The sequence below is a fragment of the Mesoplodon mirus genome (genome assembly GCF_964341445.2).
Source record: "Mesoplodon mirus genome assembly, chromosome: 4".
NCBI classification, from domain to species: Eukaryota; Metazoa; Chordata; class Mammalia; order Artiodactyla; family Ziphiidae; genus Mesoplodon; species Mesoplodon mirus.
In genome coordinates this window covers 69,679,358-69,699,390 of record NC_138979.1, presented here as the reverse complement: position 1 = coordinate 69,699,390, position 20,033 = coordinate 69,679,358, and positions in this window count along the sequence as shown.

Below are 20,033 nucleotides of genomic sequence, written 5' to 3'. Positions count from 1 at the left end.
TCGTTGAGTGAAACTGGGTGTTTGTGTTGAGATGGACATCTCTGGGAGATTTTCGCCATTTGGTATTATGTGGAGCTGGGAGGTCTCTTGTGGACCAGTGTCCTGAAGCTGGCTCTCCCACCTCAGATGCACAGCACTGACTCCTGGCTGCAGCACCAAGGGCCTTTCATCCACATGGCTCAGAATAAAAGGGAGAAAATGTAGAAAGAAAGAAGGAATGAAAGAAAGAAAGAAAGAAAGAAAGAAAGAAAGAAAGAAAGAAAGAAAGAAAGGAGGGAGGGAGGAAGGAAGAGGGAAGGAAGGAAGGACGGAGGGAAGGAAGGAAAGAAAGAAAGAAAAAAGATAAAATAAAATAACGTAAGATAAAATAAAATAAAGTTATTATAATAAAAAATAATTAGTTAGGAAAAAAAATTTTTTTAAAGAAAAACAAAACAAAACAATAAAATGGATGGATAGAACCCTAGTACAAATGGTGACAGCAAAGCTATACAGACAAAATCTCACACAGAAGCATACACATACACACTCATAAAAAGGAATAGGCGAAAAAATAATAAATCTTGCTCTCTAAGTCCACCTCCTCAATTTGGGATGATTTGTTGTCTATTCATGTATTCCACAGATGCAGGGTACATCAAGTTGATTGTGGAGCTGTAATCTGCTGCTTCTGAGGCTGCTGGGAGAGATTTCCCTTCCTCTTCTTTGTTCTCACAGCTCCCGGGGCTCAGCTGTGGATTTGGCCCCGCCTCTGCATGTAGGTCGCTGGAGGGCATCCGTTCTTCCTTCAGAGAGGACGGGGTTAAAGGAGCAGCTGCTTTGGGGACTCTGACTCACTCAGGCCGGGGGGAGGGAGGGGTACGGAGTGAGGCGGGAGCCTGTGGCGGCAGAGGCTGGCATGATGTCACACCAGCCTGAGGTGTGCCATGCATTCTCCCAGGGAAGTTGTCCCTGGCAGTGGCGGGCTGCACAGTCTCCCCAGAAGGGAGGTGTGGATAGTGACCTGTGCTCACACACAGGCTTCTTGGTGGTGTCAGCAACAGCCTTAACGTCTCATGCCCTTCCCTGGGGTACATGATTTTAATCGTGGCTCACGTCCATTTCTGGAGCTCCTTTAAGCAGCTCCCTTAGTCCCCTCTCCTTGTGCACCAGGAAACAAAGAGGGAAGAAAAAGTCTCTTGCCTCTTCGGCAGGTCCAGGCTTTTCCCCGGGCTCCCTCCCGGCTAGCCATGATGCACTAAACCCCTGCAGGCTGTGTTCACACCACCAACCCCTGTCCTCTCCCTACACTATGACCGAAGCCAGATCCTCAGTTCCCAGCCCCAACTGCCCCAGCGTGTGAGCAGACAAGCTTCTTGAACTGGTGAGTGCTGGTCTGCACTGATCATCTGTGCGGGAAACTCTCTGCTTTGCCCTGCACAGCCCTGTTGCTGCACTCTCCTCCGTGGCTCCAGAGCTTTCCCCCTCGGCCACCCGGAGTCTCTGCCCAAAAAGAGGCCTCTTAGTTTGTGGAAACCTTTCCTCCTTCACAGTTCACTCCCACTGGTGCAGGTCCCATCCCTATTCTTTGTCTCTGTTTTTTCTTTTGCCCTACCCAGCTACGTGGAGACTTTCTTGCATTTTGGGAGGTCTGAGGTCTTCTGCCAGCGTTCAGTAGGTGTTCTGTAGGAGTTGTTCCATGTGTAGATGTATTTCTGGTGTATCTTAGGGGAAGAAGTTGATCTCTGTGCCTTACAAGAGTAAGGTTTCCCCATCTTCCCCTCCGGCTTGGGTTTTTTTTTTTTTTTTTTTTTTTTTTAGTATAGTCCTTAGTGCTTCTTATCATTGTTGGATTTGTTATTTGGTTTGGTTAATCTCTTCTTTCTTTCTCTCTTTTTTTAATTAATTAAAAAATTAAATTTTAATAATTATTTTTATTTTTAAAACTTTATTTTCTTTTTTCTTTCTTTATTTCTTTTTATCTCTCTTTTCTTCTCAGCTGTGTGGCTGACAAAACCTTTGTGCTCTGGCTGGGTGTCAGGCCTGTGTGTCCGAGGTGGGAGAGCTGAGTTTAGGACATTGGTCCACAAGAGACCAGCTGGCTCCATGTAATATCAAACAGTGAAAGATCTCCATCTCAATGCTATGACCCAGCTCCACTCAATGACCAGCAAGCTACAGTGCTGGACACCCTATGCCAAACAACTAAGAAGACAGTAACACAACCTCAACCCTTAGCAGAGATGCTGCCTAAAATCATAATAAGGTCACAGACACAACAAAACACACCACCAGACGTGGTCCCACCCACGAGAAAGACAAGATCCAGCCTCATCCACTAGACACAGTAATGAGTCCTTTCCACCAGGAAGCCTACACAACCCACTGCACCAACCTTAGCAAAAGGGGGCAGACACCAAAAACAACAGGAAATACGAACTTGCAGTCTTTGAAAGGGAGACCACAAACACAGTAAATTAAGCAAAATAAGAATACAGAGAAACACATAACAGAGGAAGGAGCAAGGTAAAAATGCACAAGACCAAACAAATGAAGAGGAAATAGGTAGTCTACCTGAAAATGAATTCAGAGTAATGATAGTAAAGGTGATCCAAAATCTTGGAAATAGAATGGATAAAATAGAAGAAACGTTTAACAAGGAGCTAGAAGAAATATAGAGCAAATAAACAGTGATGAACAACACAATAAATGAAATTAAAAATTCTCTAGAAGGAATCAATAACAGAATAACTGAGGCAGAAGAACAGATAAGTGATCTGGGTATAAAATAGTGGAAATAACTACCACAGAGCAGAATAAAGAAAAAAAAGAATGGAAAGAATTAAAGACAGACTTAGAGACCTCTGGGACAACATTAAAAGCACCAACATTCGAATTATAGGCGTCACAGAAGAAGAAGAGAAAAAAAGAGGGACTCAGAAAATATCTGAAGAGATTATAGTTGAAAACTTCCATAATATGGGAAAGGAAATAGTTAATCAAGACCAGGAAGCACAGGGAGTCCCATACAGGAAAAATTCAAGAAGAACATGCAAAGACACATATTAATCAAACTATCAAAAATTAAATAGAAAGGAAAAATATTAAAAGCAGCAAGGGAAAAACCACAAATAAAATACAAGGGAATCCCCATAAAGTTAACATCTGATCTTTCAGCAGAAACTCTGCAAACCAGAAGGGATTGGCATGGCATATGCAGAGTGATGAAATGGAAAAACCTACAACCAAGATTACTCTATGTAGCAAGGATCTCATTCAGATTCGATGGAGAAATTAAAACCTTTACAGACAAGCAAAAGGTAAGAGAATTTAGTACAACCAAACCAGCCTTACAATAGATGCTAAAGGAATTTCTCCAGGCAGGAAACACAAGAGAAGGAAAAGACCTACAATAACAAATCCAAAACAGTTAAGAAAATGGTAATAGGAACATACATATTGATAATTACCTTAAATGTAAATGGATGAAATGCTGCAACCAAAAGACATAAAGTGACTGAATGGATACAAAAACAAGACCCATATATATGCTGTCTATAAGACACTCACTTCAGACCTAGAAACACATGCAGACTGAGAGTGAGGGGATGGAAAAAGATATTCCATGCAAATGGAAATGAAAAGAAAGCTTGAGTAACAATTGCCGTATTAGATAATATAGACTTTAAAATATAGAATATTCCAAGAGACAAATAAGGACACTACATAAGGATCAAATGATCAATGAAGAAGATATAAAAATTGTAAATATTTATGCACCCAACAAAGGAGCATCTCAATAAATAAGGCAAATCCTAACAGCCATAAAAGGGGAAATCAACAGTAACACAATCATAGGAGGGGAATTTAACACCCCACTTTCACTAATGGACAGATCAACCAAAATGAAAATTAATAAGGAAATACAAGCTTTAAATGATACATTAAACCTGATGGACTTAATTGTTATTTATTGAACATTCCATCTAAAAACAACAGAATACACTTTCTTCACATGTTCTCATGGAACATTCTCCAGGATAGCTCATATCTTGGGTGACAAATCAAGACTTGGTATAGTTAAGAATTTTGAAACCATATCAAGGATCTTTTTGGAGCACAATGCTATGAGACTAGATATCAATTACAGGGAAAAAACTGTAAAAACTACAAACACATGGAGGCTAAACAATACACTACTTAAAAACCAAGCAATCACTGAAGAAATCAAAGAGGAAGTCAAAAAATACCTAAAAAAAAATGACAATGAAAACATGATGACCCAAAACCTTTGGGATGCAGCAAAAGCAGTTGTTAGAGGGAAGTTTATAGCAATACAATCCTGCCTCAAGAAACAGGAAACATATCAAATAAACAACTTAAACTTCCTGCTAAAGCAATTAGAGAAAAAAGAACAAAAAATCCCCAAAGTTAGCATAAGGAAAGAAATCATAAAAGTCAGATCAGAAATAAATGAAAAAGAAATGAAAGAAACAATAGCAAAGATCAATAAAACTAAACCTGTTTCTTTGAGAAGATAAACACAATTAGTAAAATATTAGCCAGACTCATCAAGAAAAAAAGGGGGAAGTCTCAAATCAATAGAATTAGAAATGAAAAAGGAGTAACAACTGACACTGCAGAAATAAAAAGGACAATAAGAGATTACTCCAGCAACTATATGCCAATAAAATGGACAACCACAAAGAAATGGACAAGTTCTTAGAAAAGCACAAGCTTCTGAGGCTGAGCCAGGAAGAAATAGAAAATTGAAACAGACCAATCACAAGCACTGAAAGTGAGACTGTGATGGAAAATCTTTCAACAAACAGAAGCCCAGGACCAGATGGCTTCACAAGTGAATTCTATCAAACATTTAGGGAAGAGCTAACACCTATTCTTCCCAAAAGCTTCCAAAATATAGCAGAAGGAGGAACAATCTCACACACATTCTAGGAGGCCACCATCAGCCTGATACCAAAACAAGACAAAGATGTCACACGGAAACAAAACTACAGGCCAATATCACTGATGAACACAGAGGCAAAAATCATCAATACAATACTAGCAAACAGGATCCAACAACACATTAAAAGGATCATACATTGTGATCAAGAGGGGTTTAACCCAGGAATGCAAGGATTCTTCAATATACGGAAATCAATTAATGTGATAAACCATATTAACAAATTGAAGGAGAAAAACCATATGATCATCTCAATAGATGCAGAAAAAGCTGTTGACAAAATTCAACACATCACTTATGATAAAAAATCTACAGAAAGTAGGCATAGAGGGAACTTACCTCAACATAATAAAGGCCATATCTGGCAAACCCACAGGCAACATCGTTCTCAATGCTGAAAAACTGAAACCATTTCCACTGAGATCAGGAACAAGCCAAGGTTCCCCACTCTCACCACTATTATTTAACATAGTTTTGGAAGTTTTAGCCTCAACAATCAGGACGAAAAAGAAATAAAGGGATTCCAAATCAGAAAAGAAGTAAAGCCATCAACGTTTGTAGATGACAGGCTACTATAGATAGAGAATCCTAAAGAGGGTACCAGAAGACTCTCACAGCTAATCAGTAATTTTGTTAAATTGCAGGATACAAAAGTAATGCTCAGAAGTCTCTTTAATTCCTATACACTAATGATGAAAAATATGAAAGAGAAATTAAGGATACACTCCCATTTACCATTGCAACAAAAAGAATAACATACCTAGAAATAAACCTACCTATGGAGACAAAAGACCTGTATGCAGAAAACTATAAGACACTGATGAAAGAAATTAAAGTTGATACCAACAGATGGAGATATATACCATGTTCCTGGATTAGAAGAATCAACATTGTTAAGATGAGTATACTACACAAAGCAATCTACAGATTCAATGCAATCCCTATCAAACTACTAATGACATTTTTCACAGAACTAGAACAAAAAATTTCACAATTTGTATAGAAACACAAAAGACCCCGAATAGCCAAATCAATCATGAGAATGAAAAATAGAGCTGGAGGAATCAGGTTCCCTGACTTCAGACTATACTAAAAAGCTACAGTAATCGAGATAGTATGGTACTGACACAAAAAAACAGAAATATAGATCAATGGAACAGGATAGAAAGGTCAGAGATAAACTCACACACATATGGTCAGCTTATTCTTTATATATATATATATAAATTTATTTATTTTTGGCTGCATTTGGTCTTTGTTGCTGCACGTGGGGACTTTCTGTAGTTGCAGTGAACAGGGGTCACGCTCCATTGCAGTGCATGGGCTTCTCATTGCAGTGGCTTCTCTTGCTGTGGAGCACAGGCTCTAGGCACACAGGCTTCAGTAGTTGTGGCATGGGAGCTCAGTAGTTGTGGCTCATGGGTTTTAAAGCGCAGGCTCAATAGTTGTGGTGCATGGGTTTAGTTGATCCATGGTATGTGGGATCCTCCCAGACCAGGGCTCAAACCCATTTCCCCTGCATTGGCAGGTGGACTCTTAACCACTATGCCACCACGGAAGCCCAGTCAGCTTATTCTTGATAAAGGAGGCATGAATATACAATGGAGAAAAGACAGTCTCTTCAGTAAGTGGTGCTGGGAAAACTGGACAGCTATAAGTAAAAGAATGAAATTAGAACACTCCCTAACACCATACACAAAAATAAAAAAAAATGGAGTAAAGTCCTAAATGTAAGGCCATACACTATAAAACTGTTAGAGGAAAACATAGGCAGAACATACCATGACATAAATAACAGCAAGATCCTTTTCGACCCCCCCCCCCAGAGAAGTGGAAATAAAAACAAAACTAAATAAATGGGACCTAATGATACTGAAAAGCTTTTGCACAGCAAAGGAAAACATAAACAAGACGAAAAGACAACCCTCAGAATGTGAGAAAATATTTGCAAACGAAGCAACTGATAAAGGATTAATCTCCAAAATTTACACACAGCTCATGCAGCTCAGTATCAGAAAAACCAAACCACTCAATCCAAAAATGGGCAGAAGACCTAAATAGACACTTCTCCAAAGAAGATATACAGATTACCAACAAACACATGAAATAATTCTCAGCATCACTAATCATTAGAGAAATGCAAATCAAAACTACAAGGAGGTATCACCACACACCTATCAGAATGGCCATAATCAAAAAATCTAGAAACAATAAATGCTGGAGAGGCTGTGGAGAAAAGGGAACACTCTTGCACTGTTGGTGGGAATGTAAATTGATACAGCCACTATGGAGAACAGTATGGAGATTCCTTTAAAAATCTAAGAAAAGTACTACCATACGACACAGCAATCCCACTACTGGGCATATACCCTGAGAAAACTATAATTCAAAAAGAGTCATGTACCACAATGTTCATTGTAGCACTATTTCCAATAGCCATGACATGGAAGCAACCTAAATGTCCATTGACAGATGAAGTTGTGGCACATATATACAATGTAATATTACTCAGCCATAAAAAGAAACGAAATGGAGTTATTTGTAGTGAGGTGGATAGGCCTAGAGTCTGTCATACAGAGTGAAGTAAATCAGAAAGAGAAAAACAAATACCATATGCTAACACATATATATGGAATCTAATAATAATAAAAGAAAAGTTTCTGAAGGACCTAGGGGCAGGACAGTAATAAAGACGCAGACATAGAGAATGGACTTTAGGACATGGGGACGGGGAAGTGTAGGCTGCGCTGAGGTGAGAGTGGCATTGACTTATATATACTCCCCAATGTGAAATGGATAGCTAGTGGGAATCAGCCACATAGCACAGGGAGATCAGCTCCGTGATTTCTGATCACCTAGACAGGTGGGCTTGGGAGGGTGGGAGGGAGACGTAAGAAGGAGGAGATATGGGGATATATGTATATGTATAGCTGATTCACTTTGTTACAAAGAAGTAACTAACATGGTATTGTAAATCAATTATACTCCAATAAAGGTGTTAAAAAATAAATAAATTCAGAGAGGAAATGATATCCAATACCCAGAAACAAAGTGAAGACCTCAAAGATAGGACTGGAGGTGCAGGGGCATGAGAGTGGTGTATTCCTTTGTCTCTGTCTGTCTCTCTCTCTCTCTCTCTCTTTTTTTCGTACTCACTGTCTCTGATGACATATTTTTTTGTTGTCTCTCAATCTCCTTCTCTTGGAGTCTCATTTCTCACTTAGTCTTTGCCTTGTCTCTCTGCCTTCCCATCTGCATCTCTCCTTCTCTCTAAAAAAGGCCCCCCAAAAAACAGTACAAAACAGTTTATGATTCCAAAGTGCAGCCAGTCCAAAAGATTTCTTCATGTTGGGCTCAAAGCATTATTAGATGATAGAGTTAGGACAGCAGTGGCAATACATGGTATTACTGGTTTGCAGTTTGAATGAGTGTGAGATGGCATCAGGTGTTCCAGTGAACTTTCTGAGTGGCCCACACAAGAGCAGCCATAAAGTTTACCCATACATGATCTGCTGTGGTGATTTCCTTAAAGTTATATCATGTTGTCTAGCTTCAGCTTGCAGGAATTCAGGAAAAAGACAGTTAAGTTCTCAAAGGTTCCAAGTCAGAGGGGAAAAATATTGGAAACATTAATTTGGAGAGGTGTAGCCAGATACTGCAGGAAACTAGAAGAATTCAGTATTTTTTCTGGACTTACAATGTACATGACTGATGTCACAAGGGTACCTTGTAGTTTTCCATTGAAAGATAATAATTTTTCTTTCTATTGTCATCACCTTTTCTATGAGAGAGAATCAATGTCAGACTAATTTGTTTGCAAAATAAGCAGTCTCATGAAATTTGGTCGGTTTACTTACGTAAGTGCAGCAAGTTTATTGATAACCCACTAGGTCTCTTGAGTTTGGTTTGCTGGAAATTTTCAGGAATTTCATATTGGACTTCTCAATATCAACATCATCTCTTGAGGCTAGAAATCTAAACCAAGATCTTGTCACCATATTTTGCCTGCAATACCTATAGATTTTGGTAAAAAGCTCTCTACCCAAGTTTCCCCCCCTGAGGTTCATGGGCCTTCCAAAAAGTACCTTCCTTAATGCTTTGTAAGGCAGGGAACAGTTTATTTTTCAATGATTATCCCAGGTAAATGTAATTTCTTTTCATTTTTAAAATTTTTATTGAAGTATAGTTGATTTACAACGTTGTATTAATTTCTGCTGTACAGCAAAGTGACTCAGTTAAACACATATATATATATATACATATTATTTTTCATATTCTTTTCTTTTATGGTTTATCACAGGATACTGAATATAGTTCCCTGTGCTATATAGGGAACTATAACTGTAACTATAACAATGTAGGACATTGTTTTTCATCCATCCTATATATCACAGTTTGCATCTGATAATCCCAAATTCCCAATCCATCCTTCCCTTAACCCCTTCTCCCCATTGGGAACCACAAGTCTGTTCTCTATATCTGTGAGCCTGTTTCTGTTTCATAGATAAGGTCATTTGTGTTATATCTTAGATTCCACATATGTCATAAAAATTTGATTTGTTTCTATATTTCTGAGAGTTTTAAAAATAGTTTACAGATATTATCATTTTCTCTAAGCCAATTTGAATAGAATTCCTTTAAGTGGTTTTATAAATTAACTTAGTAGTATCATCCAGAAGTAGAATATATCATATATACATAAAATGCATGCACACATATAGAAACATGCATAAACTTACAGATAGACGCAGAGATCTTACAGCTTTCATTCTAAAATGTTAGCGCTGACTCAATAAGAAGTAGGAGTGCAAACTCACTTGTTTATCATCAGTTTATATATATTTTTTAAAGTTTTTATTAGCGTATAGTTGATTTACAATGTTGTATTAGTTTCAGGTGTATAACAAAGTGAATCAGTTGTACATATATCCACTCTTTTATTTTTTTTAGATTCTTTTCCCTTATAGATCATTACAGAGTATTGAGTAGAGTTCCCTGTGATATATGGCAGGTTCTTATTAGTTATCTATTTTATATATAGTAGTGTGTATTTGAATTATGATCCTGGCAAACAGAACAAGTTAAGTTTACCTAAGTACAAATATTTGTGGAAGAGACAGTTAAGATTTCTTTTGCTTTTTTATGTAATCTGATTAATGCTGTGGACTAAATAATAGGTCAGTGATTTAGGAGATATCTAGCAGCTGTTTAGATGTCTCTAAACTCATGTGAGTTGAAAATATTCCAGTTTTGTTTCCAACTAGCACCTTTTCTATTGTCAGACTGAGGTGCTTAATTTTAGGGGTACATTTGTCCCTTGAGAGACCTCAATGGAAAGTATGGAGCCTAAAATTTTAGTGACATAGAGAGCTGAGGGGCTGAAATGAGATGGGAAATGTCTGGCAGGGGGGACAGAGGGATGGAGGGGGTAGGGGTCTGAAGGGAGTCATGTAAAAGGATTCATGGAAACTGGAGGGAGGATCCAAAGCAGTAAAAAGAGGAAAGAGAAGAACAATTGTGATAAGAAAAAAATTATAGTAATAAATTTGGGAATGTCATGTTTTCCAAAGAGACCATTGATGTTCTAAACTGTCTTTTAAAAAATCATGCCAATATGAAAAATAGCACACAGAGTTTATAGAGCATAGAGTCAGCAAGGGTTCAAGAAAAGTGTTTTAAGTCCACTGATAATCTCCTAAATTCTCTCTCTCTCTCTTTTCTTTTTTGAATTCTGAAGGATTTTTTTCTTTAAGTTTTATTGGAGTATAGTTGATTTACAGTGTTGTCTTAGTCTCAGGTGTGCAGCAAAATGAATCAGTTGTATATATACATAAATCCACTATTTTTTAGATTCTTTCCTCAGATAGGCCATTACGGAGTATTGAGTAGAGTTCCCTTGCTATATAGTAGATCCTTATTAGTTATCTATTTTATATAGTAGTGTGTATATATCAATCCCAATCTTCCAATTTATCCTTCCCCCACTTAGACCCTGGTAACCATGTTTGTTTGCTACTTCTGTAACTCTATTTCTGTTTTGTAGCTAAGTTCCTTTGTAACCTTTTTTAGGATTCCAGATATAAATGATATCATATTATATTTGATTTTCTCTCTCTGACTTACGTCACTCACTATGACAGTCTCTAGGTCTATCCATATTGCTGCAAATGGCATTATTACATTACTTTTTTATGGCTAAGTAATACTCCATTGTATGCATATACCACATCTTCTTATCCATTCATCCATAGATGGACATTTCAGGTTGCTTCCACATCTTAGCTACTGTAAATAATGTTGCAAGGAACATTGGGGTGCATGTATTTTTCCAAATTATAGTTTTCTCTGTATATATGTACAGGAGTGGGATTGCTAGATCATATGGTAACTCTCTTTTCAGTTTTTTCAAGGAACCTCCATACTGCTCTCCAAGTGGCTGTACCAGTTTACATTCTCACCAACAGTGTAGGAGGATTCCCTTTTCTCCACACCTTCTTTAGCATTTATTGTTTATAGATTTCTTTGATAATGGCCATTCTGACCAGAGTGAGGTGATACCTTATTGTAGTTTTGATTTGCTTTTCTCTAATAGAGCATCTTGCTATGTGCTTTTTAACCATCTGTATGTCTTCTTTGGAGAAATGTCTATTTAGATCTTCTGCCCATTTTTTTGATTGGGTTGTTTGTTTTTTTGATATCGAGCTGCATGAGCTCTTTGTATATTTTGGAGATTAACCCCTTGTCAGTTGCTTCATTTGCAAATATTTTCTCCTATTCTGAGGGTTGTCTTTTTGTTCTGTTTATGATTTCCTTTGTTGTGCAAAAGCTTTTAAGTTTAATGAGTCCCCATTTGTTTATTTATTTTTCCTTACTCTGGGAGGTGGATCAAAAAAGATCTTGCTGCAATTTATTTATGTCAAAGAGTGTTCTGCCTATGCTGTCCTTTAAGAGTTTGATGGAAACCGGTCTTACATTTAGGTCTTTAAACCATTTTGAGTTTATTTTTGTGTATGGTGTTAGAGAATATTCTAATTTCATTCATATAGCTCTCCAGATTTCCCAGCACCACTTATTGAAGAGATTGTCTTTCCTCCATTGTGTATTCTTGTCTCCTTTGTCATAGATTAGGTGACCATATGTGCATGGGTTTATCTCTGGACTTTGAATCCTATTCTATTGATCTATATTTCTGTTTCTGTGCCAGTACCATACTATTCTGATTACTCTAGCTTTGTAGTGTAGTCCATAGTCAGGAAGCCAGATGCCTGCAGCTCCGTTTTTCTTTCTCAAGATTTCTTTCGCTATTTGCATTTTTTTTGTTTCTATACAAATTGTAAAATTTTTTGTTCTAATTCTGTGAAAAATACCATTGGTAATTTGATAGGGATTGCATTGAATCCATCGATTGCCTTGGGTAATATAGGCATTTTCATTATATTGATTCTTCCAATCCCAAAACATGATATAGCTCCCAATCTGTTTGTGTCATCTTTTATTTCTTTCATCAGTATCTTGTAGTTTTCTGAGTACAGGCCTTTTGCCTCCTTATGTAGGTTTCTTCCTAGGTATTTTACTCTTTTTGATGAGATGGTAAATGGAATTGTTTCCTTGATTTCTCTTTCTGATCTTTCGTTGCTAATGTACAGGAAGGGAAGAGATTTCTGTGTATTGATCTTGTATCCTGCAGCAATACCAAATTCATGAATGAGCTCCAGTAGTTTTCTGGTGGCATGTTTAGGATTTTCTATGGATAGTGTCATGTCGTCTACAAACAGTGATAGTTTTACTGCTTCTTTTCCAATTTGGATTTCTTTTTTTTTTCTCCTCTGATGGCCATGGCTAGAGCTTCCAAAACTATGTTGAATAATAGTGGTGAGAGTGGACATCCTTGTCTTCTTCCTGATCTTAGAGGAAATGCTTTCAGTTTTTCACCATTGAGAATGATGTTTGCTCTGGGTTTGGCATTTTATTATGTTGAGATAGGTTTCCTCTATGACTACTTTCTGGAGAGTTTTATCATAAATGGGTGTTGAATTTTGTCAAATTATTTTTCTTCAACTATTGACATGATCATATGGTTTTCATTCTTCAGTTTGTTGATGTGGTGTATCACATTGATTTACGTATTTTGAAAAATCCTTGCATCCCTTGGATAAATCCCACTTGATCACAGTGTATGTTCCTTTTAATGTGTTGTTGGATTTGGATTGCAAGTATTTTGTTGAGGATTTTTGTGTCTATGTACAACAGTGATATTGGCCTCTAATTTTCTTTGTTGTAATATCTTTGTCTGGTTGTCTGGTTTTGTTATCAGGGTGATGGTGGCTTTGTAGAATGACCTTGGGATTGTTCCTTCCTCTTCAATTTTTTTTAGAAGAATTTAAGAGGGGTAGGTGTAAACTCTTCTTAAATTTTTTGAGAGAATTCACCTGCAAAGCCATCTGGTCCTAGACTTTGTTTTGTTGGAAGTTTTTTAATCACAGTTTCAATTTCAGTACTTGTGATTGGTCTGTTAATAGTTTCTATGTCTTCCTACTTCACTCTTGGAAGGCTGTACCTTTCTAAAATTTGTTCATTTCTTCTAGGTTTTCCATTTTATTGATGTATAGTTGCTTATAGTAGTCTCTTATGATCCTTTGTATTTTGTGGTGCCCATTGTAACTTCTCCTTTTTCATTCTAATTTTATTGATAATAGTCCTCTCCCTTTTTTTCTTAATGAGTCTGGCTAAAGGTTTATCAGTTTTGTTTATCTTCCCAAAGAACCAGCGTTTAGTTTCATTGAGCTTTGCTCTTGTTTTCTTTGTCTCTATTTCATTTATTTCTCCCCTGATCTTTATGACTTCTTTCCTCTATTAACTTTGGGTTTTTTGTTCTTCTTTCTCTAGTAGCTTTAGGTGTAAGGTTAGCTTGTTTATTTGAGACTTTTCTTGTTTCTTGAGGCAGGACTGTATTGCTATAAACTTACCTCTTAGAACTATTTTTGTTGCATTCCATAGGGTTTGGATTATCGTGTTTTCATTGTTATTTCTCTCTAGGTATTTTTAAATTTCCTCTTTGAGTTCTTCAGTGACCTCTGGTTATTTAGTAGTATATTGTTTATCCTCCATGTGTTTGGGTTTTTACAGTTTTTCTCTCCTGTAATTGATTTTTAATCTCATAGTGTTGTAGTCAAAAAAGATGCTTGGTACAATTGCACTTTTCTTAACTTTACTGAGGGTTGATTTGTGACACAAGATGTGATCTATCCTGGAGAATGTTCTGTTTACACTTGAAAAGAAATTATATTTTTCTGCTTTCTTATGGAATATCCTATTAATATCAATTAAGTGCATCTGGTCTAATGTGTCATTTAATACTTGTGTTTCTTTATAAATTTTCTGTCTGGATGACCTGTCCATTGGTGTAAGTGGGGTGTTAAAGTCCCTCACTATTATTGTGTTACTGTTGATTTCCCTTTTAATTTACCTTATATATTGAGGTGATCCTATATTGGATGCATATATATTTACAAATTTATATCTTCTTCTTGGAATGATCCCTTGATTATTATGTAGTGTCCTTCCTTGTCTCTTGTACCTGTCTTTATTTTGACTTCTATTTTGTCTGATGTCAGAATTGCTACTCCAGCTTTACTCTGATTTCCATTTGCATGGAGTATCTTTTTCCATCACCTCACTTTCTGTCTGTATGTGTTCCTAGGTCTGGGTCTCTTGTAGACAGTGTATACATTGTAGTTGTTTTGTATCCATTCAGCCCATCTATGTCTTTTGGTTGGAGCAGTTAATTCATTTACATTTAAGGTAATTATCAATATGTATATTCCTATTGACATTTTCTTAATTGTTTTGTTTTTGTTTTGTAGATATTTTTTCTTCCCTTCCTCATTTGTTTTCTTCTGTTGTGTTTCCTGCCTAGGGAAGTTCCTTTAGCATTTGCTGTAAGGCTGGTTTGGTGGTACTGAATTCTTTTAGCTTTTGCTTATCTGTTAGGCTTTTAATTCCTCCATCAAATCTGAATGAGAGCCTTGCTGGGTAGAGTATTCTTGGTTGTAGGTTTTCCCCTTTCATCCCTTTTAATATATCGTTCCACTCCCTTCTGGCCTGCAGCGTTTCTGCTGAAAAATCAGCTGATAACCTTATGGAGCTTCCCTTGTTATTTGTTGCTTTTAATATTTTTTCTTTGTACTTAATTTTTGTTGGTTTGATTAATATGTGTTTTGGCATGTCCCTCCTTTGGTTTATGCTGTATGAGGCTCTTTGCACTTCCTTGACTCGGGTGACTATTTCTTTTCCCATGTTAGGGAAGTTTTCAGCTATAATCTCTTCAAATATTTTCTCAATCCTTTTCTATTTCTTTTCTTCTTCTGGGACCCCTATAGTTTGAATTTGGGTGCATTTAATGTTGTCCCAGAGTTCTCTGAGACTGTCCTCATTTCTTTTCATTCTTTTTTATTTATTCTGTTCCATGGCAGAGATTTCCACCATTCTGTCTCCAGGTCACTTATCTATTCTTCTGCCTCAGTATTCTGCTTTTGATCCCTTCTAGTATATTTTTTATTTCAGTTGTTGTATTGTTCATCTCTGTTTGTTTTTTTCTTCTATGTCTTTGCTAAACTTTTCTTGTATCTCTCAATCCATGCCTCCATTCTTTTTCGAGATCTTGGATCATCTTTACTATCATTACTCTGAATTCTTTTTCAGGTAGACAGCTTATCTCCTCTTCATTTAGTTTTTCTTGTAAGCTTTTATTTTCCTTCTTCATCTGCAAGATATTTCTTTGTCTTTTCATTTGGTCAAACGTACTGTGCTTGTGGTCTCCTTTCCACAGGCTGCAGGATCATATTTCCTCTTGCTTCTGGTGTCTGGTCCCTGGTAGTGGAGGTTGGTCCAGAGGCTTGTATCATTTTCCCCCTGATTGGGGGTTTAGTTGGTGTTGTAGTAACCAGAGCCTGCCCTGGATATTGTGCTGGGCCTCCCCTTTGCTCTGTGGTTTTCACTGCACTATCAGGAGCATGGTGTGCTCCATAGTTGTTGGAGTAGATGTCCCCAGATCTGCTTCTTCTTTTTTTTTAACATTTTAATTGGAGTATAATTGCTTTACAATGGTGTGTTAGTTTCTGCTTTATAACAAAGTGAATCAGTTATACATATACATATATTTCCATATCTCTTCCTTCTTGCATCTCCCTCCCTCCCCCCACCCTCCCTATCCCAGCCTTCTAGCTATTTACAAAGCACCAAGCTGATCTCCCTGTGCTATGCAACTGCTTCCCACTAGCTATCTAGTTTACATTTGCTAATGTATATATGTCCATATATACACTACCACTCTCTCACTTTTTCCCAGCTTACACTTCCCCCTCCCCATGTTCTTAAGCCCATTCTCTAGTAGGTCTGCCTCTTTATCCCTGACCCCAAATAGCCAAAGCAATCTTGAGAATGAAAAACGGAGCTAGAGGAATCAGGCTCCCAGACTTCAGACTATATTGCAAAGCTACAGTAATCAAGACAGTATGGTACTGGCCCAGATCTGTTTCTTAGCAGTGTTTCTGACCTGCTGTGTGAGGTAGGTGGGATTGGAGCATTCCCACTGGGAAAGAAACCACTGACTATTCCTCCTCTGGATCTGTTCACCTGTGAATGTGCTCCATTTTGTCCTCTTTTGCCTGTTGTGTGGGCTTACAAAATACACTGCTGTTGACACTGCTCAGTCCCACCTTAACTGTAGGTATGCTGGCAATTGGCCCTGGTGGTTCTCAGGTGTTTTCTTCACTAGGTCACTAGTGAAGATCCACTGAGGTCAGGTCCCACTGCAGTGTTGTGCACCTGGACCCACTGTGGGAGCTATAGGGGCAGCTCAGACTCTGGCCTGGCCCCACCACCATGTGTATAGCCCACAAAGCCCACAGCTGCTAAAGCCAGACCCATCCAAGTTGCAGGAGCACTTATTGTCCTTTCAGATATTTTGCAGTTGCTGAATTTAGGAAGCTGTCAATGGAGATGTAAGTCTGCATCTTGTGCAGCCACTGGGAGAGACTTAAGCTCTTCTTCCTTAGTCACATGGCCCCTGGTGCTCAGCTGTGGTTTCAGCCACAACTCTGCATGTGTTGCTCCCACTGGAATCTTCTCCAGAGTTTGCCAGAACACAGGAACCCATCAGGAAGGAAGGAACCGGGTTGGCAAGCAGGACAAGCAACCACCCAGCTGGGAGTGTGCTGTGGTAACAATTGGAGTGCATGAGCCTGTCAGGTGGTGACTGGAGGATTGGGGTGAGCCGGTTGCCCAGGCGGGGAAGGGGGAGTGTGGAAGAGATGCTGGCAGGGATGCGTGATCTGACTGTGGTGGGAGACTTCCCTAGTGCCCATGGAGACAGGGACCAGTGCATGAGGAGAGAGGCTGCAATGGCAGACCCACCCTTTGAGCATCACTCAACAATGGCACTTTGCCTCTGTAGTGGTCTGGGCTTCCTCCACAGGCATTCCCAGTTGCAGAGGTCCTCACTACCATCCTCTCAAGCTGTCTCCTCACAGCCAGTAACAGTCCCCTTCCTGGGTCTGCTCTCAAAACCCCTCTTTTGAGCACTCAGCCCCAGTCCACACTGGTGGACACCTGCCTTAGGCTGGGGAACACGTGGCTGTGGCACAGACCATCTGTGTATGTCTCATTCTGTCTTTCCTGCCACAGATCAGTTTCTGGGCTCTCCTCCAAACCCCTGAGGTTCCCCTTCTGTCCCAGCTGATTTCCCCACCAGTGAGGAGGCTTCCCCAGATGTAGGAACCTCTCCTCACCTTCAGCTCCCTACCAGGGGTGCAGGTCCCATTCTACTTCCTCTCCTCTTCCTTTCCCCTTTTTTTTCTTTCATCCTACCCAGTTATGTGGGGATCTTTCTTGTCCGTTTAGGTGTCCAAGGTCCTCTGCTAGTGTTCAGCATGTGATCTGTGAGAATTTTTCCATTTGTAGATGTATTCTTGATGTGTTTGTGGGGAGGAATGAACTCCACATCCTCCTACTCCTCCAACATCTTGGGAAAAAAAACAGATTTGGTGCTCTTAATTTGTGGTATTATACACTTGTGAACAGAGAAACATGGAATTCTAACACATCTTATTCTTGTCTAACACTGTAATCCAGCTTCTTAGAGAGGAACACTGGACTACAACCTGTCTCTTCTTGTCTGAGACTCCAACCTAACTTCTAGAGTATACTCAGAAATCTTATAAATTAAAATCTGACCATACCAGCTTCAGGGACCATTTGACTGGAAAAATATTAGGAGTTGGACACATCAAAGGATTCCTGATCCATCAGGAGTGAAAACAACAGCTTCAAAGGTACACACTTTGAAGTTCTGAGTTCACAGTGAGGACACTTAGGCTAAAAGAAGAATCTGATCTATCCCATTTGTGGCATTATAATTGTCAAATAAAAAAGAAAACAAAAATTTAAAGGCGGGGGGGAAATGGATTTGCTTCACAAATATTGCAATGACAGAAGAGAGATTTCAATATAGAAACAGGTTTAAATCCAAATACAGCATGGGCATATGGTAATTTATACCCAAGGATCTTGATGGTACTCACTAGTTTGAAGGGTACTAAAACAACTATGAGAGCTGAGGGGGATTCTGGCTAAACTGACGTGACAGAGTTACCAGTGGATCAGACATCCCTTGGTTAAAGGTGGAGGGTGAAAAACCTAATTAGATATCAAGGGTGATCAGACGAGGAGGATGAGAAGCCATTGATAAACTGACTAATCATGGTTCTTGTTAAGGATTTTACAAGGAAATGCACAGATAGGCATTGGAGACTGTTCAGGAACCTGACAAATGTTTGGAGAAACAAAGAATCTGTGTCACTGCAAAAGTGAAATTGCACAAATAATCAACAATAAAACTAAGGAAGAGGACTTCCGGGTAAGATGGCGGAAGAGTAAGACGCGGAGGTCACAGTCCTCCCCACGGATACACCAGAAATACAGCTGCACATGGAGCAACTCCGACAGAACACCTGCTGGACGCTGGCAGAGGACCCCGGACCTCCCAAAAGGCAAGAAACTCCCCACATACCTGGGTAGGGCAAAGCGGAGAGATTCCCGCACAGAGGATCGGTGCTGAGCGGCACTCACCAGCCCGAGAGGCTTGTCTGCTCGCCCCGGCGGCGCTGGAAGCTGAGGCTCAGGCTTCGGTCAGAGCACAGGGAGAGGACTGGGGCTGGCGGTGAGAACTCAGCCTGAAGGGGGCTAATGAGCCACAGCTAGCCGGCAGGGAGTCCGGGAAAACTCTGGAGCTGCCGAAGAGGCAAGAGACTTTTTCTTCTCTCTTGGTTTCCTGGTGCGCGAAGAGAGGGGATTAAGAGCGCTGCTTAAAGGGGCTCCACAGACGGGCGTGAGACGCGACTGAAGGCGCAGAGCCCGGTGACGGGCGTGGGACGCTGGGGCTGCTGCTGCCGCCACCAAGAAGCCTGTGTGCGAGCGTGGGTCACTGTCCACACCGCCCTTCTGGGAGCCTGTGCAGCCCGCCACTGCCGGGGTCCCGGGATCCAGGGGCGGCTTCCCTGGGAGAATGCACGGCGCGTCTCGGGCTGGTGCAACGTCACGCCGACCTCTGCCGCTGCAGGCTCGCCCCGCACTCCGTGCCCCTCCCTCCCGCCCGGCCTGAGTGAGCCAGAGTCCCCGAAGAGGCTGCTCCTTTAACCCTGTCCTGTCTGAGCGAAGAACAGACGCCCACCAGCGACCTACACGCAGAGGCGGGGCCAAATCCAAAGCTGAGACCCAGGAGCTGTGAGAACAAAGAAGAGAAAGGGAAACCTCTCCCAGCAGCCTCAGAAGCAGCGGATTAAAGCTCCACAATCAACTTGATGTACCCTGCATCTGTGGAATACATGAATGGACAACAAATCATCCCAAATTGAGGAGCCAGGAGTCAGTGCTGTGCCTCTGAGGTGGGAGAGCCAACTTTAGGACACTGGGCCACAAGAGACCTCCCAGCTCCACATAATATCAAATGGCGAAAATCTTCCAGAGATCTCCATCTCAACACCAGCACCCAGCTTCTCTCAACGACCAGTAAGCTACAGTGCTGGACACC